Source organism: Passer domesticus, chromosome 7 (assembly GCF_036417665.1).
Source record: "Passer domesticus isolate bPasDom1 chromosome 7, bPasDom1.hap1, whole genome shotgun sequence".
NCBI lineage: Eukaryota > Metazoa > Chordata > Aves > Passeriformes > Passeridae > Passer > Passer domesticus.
The window spans coordinates 1,800,379-1,810,372 of record NC_087480.1 but is presented as its reverse complement, the minus strand read 5'-3'; the positions used below and the strand labels follow the sequence as shown (position 1 = coordinate 1,810,372).

Sequence of the window (9,994 nt, the reverse complement as noted above, 5' to 3'; positions counted from 1 at the left end):
TTCCCACTATTCCTGACAATCTGACTTTCTCTCTCCTTATGGCTCTTGTCCCCTCAGCCTGTTCTTGCTGAGCTGCCTGTGAGGAAGAAGAAACAAGTGCAAAGTGTCCCTGCACTGCAGTGGATGGAGCCATGGAAAAGGGTTAGAAAGGGCCTTAAAAATCAGCCCCTTCTCCCCCCTGCCATGGCAGGGACACCTCCCACTGCTCCCAGCCCCATCCAGCCTGGCCTTGGGCACTGCCAGGGATCCAGGGGCAGCCCCAGCTGCTCTGGGCACCTGTGCCAGGGCCTGCCCACCCTCACAGGACAGGAGTTGTGCTGGATTGATAAATCTGAACCCACCCTCCTTCAGTTTAAGGCCGTTCCCTGTCCTGTCACTCCAGGCCCTGGTCCAAGGCTCCTCTCCATCTCTCCTGGAGCTCCTTCAGACACTGGAAGGGGCTCTGAGGTTGGCCCAGAGCCTTCTCCTCTCCAGGCTGGGCAGCCACAGCTCTCTCATTTGGCTGATAAATCAATGTACATCTTTTTCTTTTCAACGTATCCATGGGTATTTATTTATTTTTGATGTGATGGTGACAGAGGCACACCAATGCCATTCTTACACAGAATTCCCTAAACACCAATTGTCCCTAAACCCCACCTGGCAGGATTAGAGAGAAGTAGAGGAAGCAGATCCTGCTTCAAAAGCACTTCATCCTCCAAGTGCCACCCACCTGTGCTGCCTGCTGGCAGCTCTGCTGTCACTGCAGTGACTCTGCCTTTCCCCCAGAGCAGTCCCCCAGCAGCTCCTGCCACTCTCATTAACAGCCCCATTAGGATGGGAGAAGCAAATGCTTGAAGTTCCATTTTCTCAGAAGAAAACTTTCACAGGGTGAAGAGGGGAAAAAAAAAATAGGCTTGTCACCCGAGTGAGTATTAATGACCATTTATGTATAATTTTGATTTCCCTTGATTTCTCAAGTAAATAATAGCAAGCACTGAGAAATACCTACAAATGACAGAAATGACGATTTTCTATGAAGAAGGAAGAAGTGGCAATATTTCAGTGGAATGAATGCATTTTGGAGCTCCTCAAGGTAAATTTCAGGGGAAAAAAAAGGTCTGCTTCCAGGGGCAATCTCTGTACTCTGACAAAAAAGCCTTTATATCTCAGCAGTCCAATACTTTATTACCCTTGCCATGAATACTTTTTTAAAACATCTCCTGAAACATTGTATTCAAACCGAACCATCTTCCTCTAACGTGTAACATTACCTGCCTGATTATAATTTACAATTTTATATCATTCTGGTTTTATAACTCCACTGCTTAAATGCAACTAGAAGCTAATGGCTTCCATTTTATGCAGCTTTTGAAAGCAACATCCAACCTCAGCCAATACAGAATTTCTATATTGCAGTTTTATTTCACTTTTCACTATATGGAGCATCGCTTAGTATTTTTCAAGGTACTTTAATATCTTGCCTCTGTAGGCATCTATTTTGTGCTTGTGGAAGAATTACAGCAAAACTTGAGAAATGTGTAGGCTTTGGAAATTATTTAAGCTTTGTGTTTCTGAATTACTGTCTCTTTGCACCAATCTTAAATTCTTTCAGTGCTCTTAATGGGGAGAAGCAGAGAAACCATTTCCTCTATTTTTGCTGCTTTTCCCTCCATAAAATAAGTATTTTTATTCATGTGCTTAAGATCTCCCTTACACCTAAATTAAATTCGATGAAGTCAATAATATTCATTATTCAGACATTATTTTTATAGTATTGTAGTGTCAGTTCCTTCCCAATCTCTATTTGTTGAGTTTTTTGAGATATCAGACTGATTCCAAGCATGATTTCTCTCCTCACATTGGGAAATTCCAATTCCAAAGATAATCCACTCCTGCAGCACCTACAAACACTGAAATTTTCATCAGGGGTCTGCTTAGACCCTAAAAGGAAAGGCTGACATTTTGGGGATTATACATTGACGTTCACTTTTGGATATGTTTAAAAACACAAAAATTAGCCCCAAACCTACCATAATCAACAGTAACTTTTTAGAGGATTAACAAAATGTGAGACACAGCAAAAAAAAAAAAAGAAATAAAGAAATTGTAATGCTGTGAATGCCTCATCTCTGTTTAATGATAAGAACAAGTTCACAAATCAACTTTCAGTCCAAGCACAACTGGCTGTCCCTTGATGAGTCCTTTAGCATTAAGAAAACAAGTTTACTGAGTGAACAGCTTCAACAATTTGCAAGGAACGCTTTAATTATGATATCTTGCTTGTCACATACAGTCTCAAATCACATTAATTATAGCAAACACCACTGGTGACAGCTCTCACCTGACTGAGCTTGCTGCCCAACTCCAGTGCATTATTTCCACCTAAACCATTAACTGCCACTGATCAGGACCAAAGCACCAGTGGAATTTACAGTAAGAACACTTAGGTAAAAATGCTCTTAAAATAGAGTGAGAGCAATTTCCCAAGCTTACTGCAACAGTCATTAAAAGCCAGAGCTGTATGTATGAGAAATTATTTGAAAAGATTCCTTTTGGTAAATGCATTTTTGAAGAGTATATCCTTTGTCATTTGTTGAAAAATCTGGAAAGGGAAGTAATTCTGTGTAGCTTATTTATGGGCTACATTCACTGATTTTTAGTTTTTTTTCTTTAACTGTGTGAGTAATTCTTTGGCAATACACCTTCAAAGTTAAAAGGATGAACATTAAATTATGCACAGAACATTTTAGCAAAGACTGCTCATGCTGCACACAGGAATAAGAATCCACATTTTGAATTTTATTTGGTCTCAGGATTTTAAATTGTGGCAGATAACAATCTATTAGCTCCCAAATTTGTAGGTACTCTGCTGGTAAGCGTTTCATTTAATGCCTCTTCCACAGACTCTCCCCATGTTCTGATTTCCATTTAACAGTTTAAAGGGAATTAAGCTCTACAGGTTCTTGTCAGGTGATTTTAAATTCTAGACAGAACCAGCTTCCCTATCAAACATGTGGTCGTTTATTTTAAGTCCACAGAGGAAAAAACAAGTCTCAGTAGCTTTCTACTGCTGCCCTCATTCTATCACTGCAACACAAAGCCACTTCAGGGCTCGGCTGAACAGCAGTGATAATTAAACAGGGGAACAGAACCACTCCAGCTCCACCGAGGAGGAGCATGGGGAGAGCTCCAGGGACGTGAAACAATTCTGGGTGGCTGCAGGGCTTCTACCTGATGGCTGAGACAGCTTGGAGACACCGACCTGAGGCCACCTCAGAGACACCAACCCGAGGCCACTTCAGAGACACCGACCCACATCCACCTCAGTGACATTGACCCACGGCCACCTCAGAGACCCACACTGAGCCACATCCACCTCAGAGACACTGACCTGAGGCCACCTCAGAGACACCGACCCACATCCACCTCAGTGACATTGACCCACAGCCACCTCAGAGACACTGAGCCACGGCCACCTCAGAGACCCATGCAGGCCCAAGGCCACCACCTCAGAGACCCACACTGCGCCACATCCACCTCAGAGACACTGACCTGAGGCCACCTCAGACACTGAGCCACGGCCACCTCAGAGACCCACAGTGACCTACGGCCACCTCAGAGACCCACAGCCATCTCAGAGACCTACATTTACCTGAGGCCACCATCTCAGAGACCCACACTGGCCCAAGGCAAACACCTCAGAGACCCACCACTGACCTGAGGCCACCTCAGAGACCCTGACCTAAACACACCTCTGAGACCCACGCTGACCTGAGGCCACCTCCTCAGAGACACAGACATTGACCCATGACCACCTCAGAGACCCAGACATTGACCCAAAGCCACCTGAGAGACCCACACTGACACAAGGCCACCACCTCAGAGACCCACAGACACGAGACCACCTCAGAGACCCACGTTGACCTCAAGGCCACCTCAGAGACCCATGCAGGCCCAAGGCCACCACCTCAGAGATCCACACTGATCCGAGGCCACCACCTCAGAGACACCGACCCACGGCCACCATGTCACAGTGCTGTGCCTCAGCAGAGGTAAGGAGTGATAAAGAGCTGGTCTAGGACAGGGTCTTGAGCAGCTCTCAGTCAGAAAGCACAGAGCTCTGTTGCCTCAACGCTGCTGCAGCAAGGCTGGGCCTGAGCCAGCCTCAGCAGCACCAGGATGGATGCACAGAATCCTCAGATCACTCTCAGCCACCAGGGCTGAGCTGGCCAAAAGAAAAACACATTTCTTGCTCAGCCCAGCAAGCTGGCCTAGCTCTCCGTCCCAACAGAGCTGCAGGACACTGTGGCAGCTACCAGGGATGGCCTCTCATTAAAATCATTCCACTAAGTATTCAGTAAGGAAAAGATTTTCCATTGTAAATCTTTGCAGTAAAGGCTGAGGAAAATGTAAAATCAAAAGGTAAAATCATTTGATGATTTGCTGAAAAGAAGTGGAAAATTACAGTCCTGCCTAGCTAATGGCACATCACTGAACAGTAAACACTGTTTTAAGTGACCAGATACAAGTCATCTTAAGAAAGTAGAACTCTTTTATTCACACTCTGTCAGGGATCATTATAATAATGTACTAATGAGACATCTGCAAACTTTCTGAACCTTCCTTTTCTAGAGACCCTTACGAGCCTATTATCTCCAAGGAACACAAAAGGGAGTTTTCAGGAAGATAACAGAACCACAGGGCTCCCACTTGTATAAGACTCGCTGTGGAGCCACACCATCACTCCAAGTGCCAGAGGCCATTTAAAGTCAGGATATTTCATAAGGCACAGGGAACCCTTTGGAGGCTCCGTCTGGTTGCTTGCACCATCTGCAGCACTAATTGGCACCTGTCTTGGCAGATTCAAATGAACAAAAGTAATGGAGACTGAACAGCATTTCAATCATTTTGGAGAGAGAACATTTAAGCCTTTACAACCAGTCCTGACAATTCTGTTACAGCCTCCAATTTGAGGAACAAATCTGAAAAAATCTAACATTGATGAACCATGCAGCTTCATCTTCTTCATCTTATTAGTTCTTGCCTAAACTGAGCGTCACAGGGAACAAGTTTTACTTTGTGGGGGATTTTTTCTTTACTTTTATTGAAGAACTTATTTGGAATTCTCCAGCCTGTCCTGGTGCCTGCAGAGCAAGGATGGGGCTGGGTGCTCTGTGAGAGCCAGGAGAGGGCTGTGAGAGAAAAGATGGAGCCAGGAGGGGTTTGTGCTTTCAGAGGAAACAGGAGGAATTTCAAACCAAAAGCTGACTCAGGGTCTCAGCATAGGTGAGGACTGCACCTCAGCACTGGGATTGTGTCATTTTATCACCAACAAAGTTCCAGCACTTTCACCCAAAGCTCAGGATCAAACCATTGCAAATGGCCTTACAAGGTGCTCTGATGAGCATCCAAATAATTTATGTTGGTTTTAACTTCATCAGCTTTAGAAGGACAACTGCAGCAGTGATAATGTGCCTCAAAAATAATGTTAAAAAAATCACTTTGCTTTTAATCCATTTTTTGTAAAACAGTCAGCTGTCAACACCTGCAATTCTTCCACAGCAAGAGCACGAAAACAAACATATTGCAATATACTATCTCCAAAGCAAATGGAATCCAAAATCAAATGAAACAATGCCCTTCCCGGCAGCTCTTTGTAAGGTCATTTCAGGAGGAGAAGAGCAAGCACCTTTAGATCACCAGAATGCCCAAAGAAGACTCACGATGTTCCCAAGCTGACAAGTTTCAGTTGTTTTATGCTCACAGCTGGCACAAGAAGTTGAAATCCCCTGCTCTTCACTTTTGCCATACAGCAAGATTTAAAAAAAACCCAAAAACTTACTTGTCAAAAAATTCCATTTTTCACACACAAAAAAACAAAACCAAAAAACTCACCCAAGACAGACTAAGCCTTCTGTCATATATTTAGCAGTATAAGCACCGTTCTTCCTTAATTTAAATTCCATTTTCTGGTGAACACCTTGCCTGCTAGCTACAGGACATGATCTGTGACAGCACTACAGAGCCTTTTCATTTGACAGAAGCCACTTGCAGAGACTGAATCCAAAAAACAATGTGGGTCCCTCCATTCAGGTCAACTGTGAGGAAATATTTGTTTCACCTCAGCCAATGTGTACTTTGGAAGCAGAGAGGGGGAAACAAGAAGAAAATGAAGAAAAGAGCCAGCAGGAGGTACAAGAGGCGAGATTACATTTCCACCTGCATGGGGGTTTGCAGCTAACCAGCCAGCCCCAAACTGTTCCACTTCGTCTGCATTTCCAAGAGGTTCCCACTGTGCACAATAACAGCTCCCACCTTCTCTAACACCCACTGAAGTTTGAAAATGAAAGAGAATGGGTTTTTAAGAACGTGCAATTTTGACGGAGCACACTGTGCATCTACCTACTGCAAAGAAGCAAGTTGCTTTATCATTGTTGTGGTTTCAGGGAGCTGAACACCACCCAGCCCCTCACTTCCTCACCCCCTCCCCAGTGAGATGGGGGAGAGAGGAGGGGGAAAAAACAAAATTTGTGCCTTGTGATAAAGATAATTTAACAGGGCAGAAACAGAAAGGAAATTAATAATGCTAAAATAATTAGAATATAGGAAACGAGTGGGGCACACTGAATTGCCCAGCACACACAGTGAAGCCCAGCCAGTTCCCCAGGCAGGTTTCCCCCGTTCAGGCACAGAGCAGGATGCCATGAAGGAAGGAATGTCCCTTTGGCCACATGGCCCAGCTCTGGCTCTTGCCTGCCTCCTGCTCACCCTTCTTTCATCCCTTACTAAACAATCTGACTTCCAACACTCCTCCCTGTGTGCGGGATGACTGATGCTGGCCCAGGACGGTTCCTTGGTGCAGCTGCAGTGCCTTTAGCCAGGGATGATGGAGCAGCCACCGTGCCTGGTGTGATTTTGTGATCCAGGGACATCCTCGTCCCTTGGAGCCCTGCACAGTGTTGAGCAGGGCTCATTAGCCAGGGCAGCACATGGCAGGGATTTCTGTCTCTCTGCAACTGCCAGAGCAGCAGCACACTTTCCAAACGTTTATTACGTCTGCAGGATTCGTCACTTGCTCAAGGGTGAAATTCCAGACTTCTGGAGGTGATTTTACACCTTGTCACACACCATCCAGCCTTGGCTGGGGTTCTAAGGAGCGGCTTAGCCCGAAGCAGGGCGGGCGGACGGCAATAGCACCGCGCTGGTTCCAGCATCCCGGGGAGACTGGGAGCTCCCAGGAGCGGAACCCGGCGAGAGGAGGAGGAGGATGGAGGGGGAGGAAGGAGAAGGAGCCGGCGCAGGGAGGGCTGGGCACGGCGCTGCAGGGACCGAGCGCGGCCGACAGATGGAGCCCGAGGCACGGGCAGCGAGCGAGCCGCAGCTCCGGCCGCGCCTGAGCCCGGCCTAAACCGAGCCTAGAAACAGGCTGAGCCATGGCTCCATCACCGCCTGAACCCGGCCTAAACCGAGCCTAGAAACAGACTGAGCCTCGGCTCCATCACCGCCTGAACCCGGCCTAAACCGGAGCCTAGAAACAGACTGAGCCATGGCTCCATCACCGCCTGAACCCGGCCTAAACCGGAGCCTAGACACAGCCTCAACCACTGCTCTATCACCGCCTGAACCCGGCCTAAACCGAGCCTAGAAACAGCCTCAGCCACGGCTCCTGCACCGCCTAAACCAGAGCCTGGAAATAACCCAGCCACGGCTCCTGCACCGCCTAAGCCCGGCTTAAACCGAGCCTAGAAATAACCTGAGCCTCGGCTCCATCACCGCCTGAACCCGGCTTAAACCGGAGCGTAGACACAACCTCAGCCACGGCTCCTGCACCGCCTAAACCAGAGCCTAGAAATAACCTGAGCCTCGGCTCCATCACCGCCTGAACCCGGCTTAAACCGGAGCGTAGACACAACCTCAGCCACGGCTCCTGCACCGCCTAAACCAGAGCCTAGAAATAACCTCAGCCTCGGCTCCATCACCGCCTAAACCCGGCTTAAACCAAGCCTAGAAATAACCCAGCCACGGCTCCATCACCGCCTAAACCAGAGCCTAGAAACAACCTCAGCCACGGCTCCGGCCCCGCCTGAACCCGGCTTAAACCGAGCCTAGAAACAGCCTCAACCACGACTCTATCACCACCTAAACCCGGCTTAAACCGAGCCTAGAAATAACCCAGCCACGGCTCCATCACCGCCTAAACCAGAGCCTAGAAACAACCTCAGCCACGGCTCCGGCCCCGCCTGAACCCGGCTTAAACCGAGCCTAGAAACAGCCTCAACCACGACTCTATCACCACCTAAACCCGGCTTAAACTGAGCCTAGAAATAACCTGAGCCGTGGCTCCAGCACCGCCTGAACCCAGCATAAACCGGAGCCTAGAAATAACCCAGCCACGGCTCCTGCACCGCCTGAACCTGGCTTAAACCAGAGCCTAGAAACAACCTGAGCTGTGGCTCCATCACCGCCTAAACCCGGCTTAAACTGGAGCCTAGAAACAGCCTCAGCCACGGCTCCATCACCGCCTGAACCCGGCTTAAACCGAGCCTAGAAACAGCCTCAGCCTCGGCTCCATCACCACCTAAACCCGGCCTAAACTGGAGCCTAGAAACAACCTCAACCACTGCTCTATCACTGCCTGAACCTGGCTTAAACTGGAGCCTAGAAACAGCCTCAGCCACGGCTCCATCACCGCCTGAACCCGGCTTAAAACAGAGCCTAAAAATAACCTCAGCCACGGCTCCATCACCGCCTGAACCTGGGAGTTTTAAAATAATCTCTGCTGCAGCTCTGTCACCACCTAACCCTGGCTCAAACCAGAGCTCGATCATAGCCCCAGCCCGGCCCAATCTCTGCCTAAACCTGAGAAGCAATGCAGTTATTCCTCCCCAGTTTGAAATCCATGGGTTTCTTGGCCTCAGCTCTGGAGCTCCACAACATCCCCTCCTGAATTAGCTCTAATAGCATGCACCACTCATTAGCCTGTAAAAGTTAATTTGGAATTTAAAAAAAATCTAAATTATTTTTGTACCTGGGTAACGTTTTGTTTACTATGCAATTATTTTTTTTTATTAGTTGATTTAATTCCATTTATCTGAAGCCTTTAACTGATCATTTTGGAGGCATCCCTAGACAGAGAGTTAATTGCTGCACAACAGTATTATTTGCTAATTCACACAGAGACTCACATGTCTTGTTTTGCTTCCCTTGTTTCTTTGGATATGATAAAGTATCCACAAACATGGTTAACCCCAGGGTTGAAGTATTTAGTTCTGAGAAACTTTAATACAATCAATTATGTTTTGAACACAGGGAAGCAGGCAAAGGGGGAAGTTTTAATTACCATTAGTTAGCACAACAGTCCTGATGCACTGTTTGATTACATTTTGTCTAAAATTCCCTCGATATTTCAAGTTCATTACCAAGATATTTGAGTTTCTCTGCATATTAACTATTTCAGTATAGCACTTCAATACAAGCTTTTAAAACCAATTTTTTTGAGTTTTCCATGAGAAAAGGAGGCAGAGAGAGACAGAAGCATCTGTTCTAAAATCAGTAGATGCAAAACCATATTCAATACTTTCATAAAAGAATGCTAAAATTAATAAGTCTGTATTCCATGGACAAACCAGTTGGGTTTTTCTGCCTGGAGAAAACACAATCCTAAAATAAAAAAGAGAGATGCCAGCAAATCAGTTCTGTTCTGTACTGAACAGAATAAAGAAAACTCTTGTTGTTCATTAGTGTTTAAAACAAAGACTAAAGCAAATCCTCAAAAAACAGAACCCAACAGAAGACCTAAAAATTCCAAAATTCAACACCCTCCCAATTAAACTACCATGGCTAAATCATTCCAGTGAATTAAAATTGGGTTTCTCACAGCCCAACAATTGTCCTCAGCACTCAGTTGTTGTCCTGCTCACAAATCACCTTTCTGATCAAAAAGGAATTCCATCCCATGTATTCAAAGCATTTATTTATATTTATTTTATTTCTATTCAAAGCATTCCTCTCT

At 46.4% G+C, this 9,994-nt stretch overlaps 2 long non-coding RNA genes across 2 annotated transcripts in view; one reads left to right on the top strand and one right to left on the bottom strand.

Moving 5' to 3' along the window:
• The window catches only part of LOC135304232 (uncharacterized), a 295,038-nt gene that overhangs the window by 263,637 nt on the left and 21,407 nt on the right, over window positions 1–9,994 (bottom strand). The window lies entirely within an intron of this gene.
• On the top strand, window positions 3,029–4,874 carry LOC135304233 (uncharacterized). The gene is made up of 2 exons (XR_010365652.1): window positions 3,029–4,034; window positions 4,615–4,874. It is a non-coding gene; the product is annotated as an uncharacterized LOC135304233 (long non-coding RNA).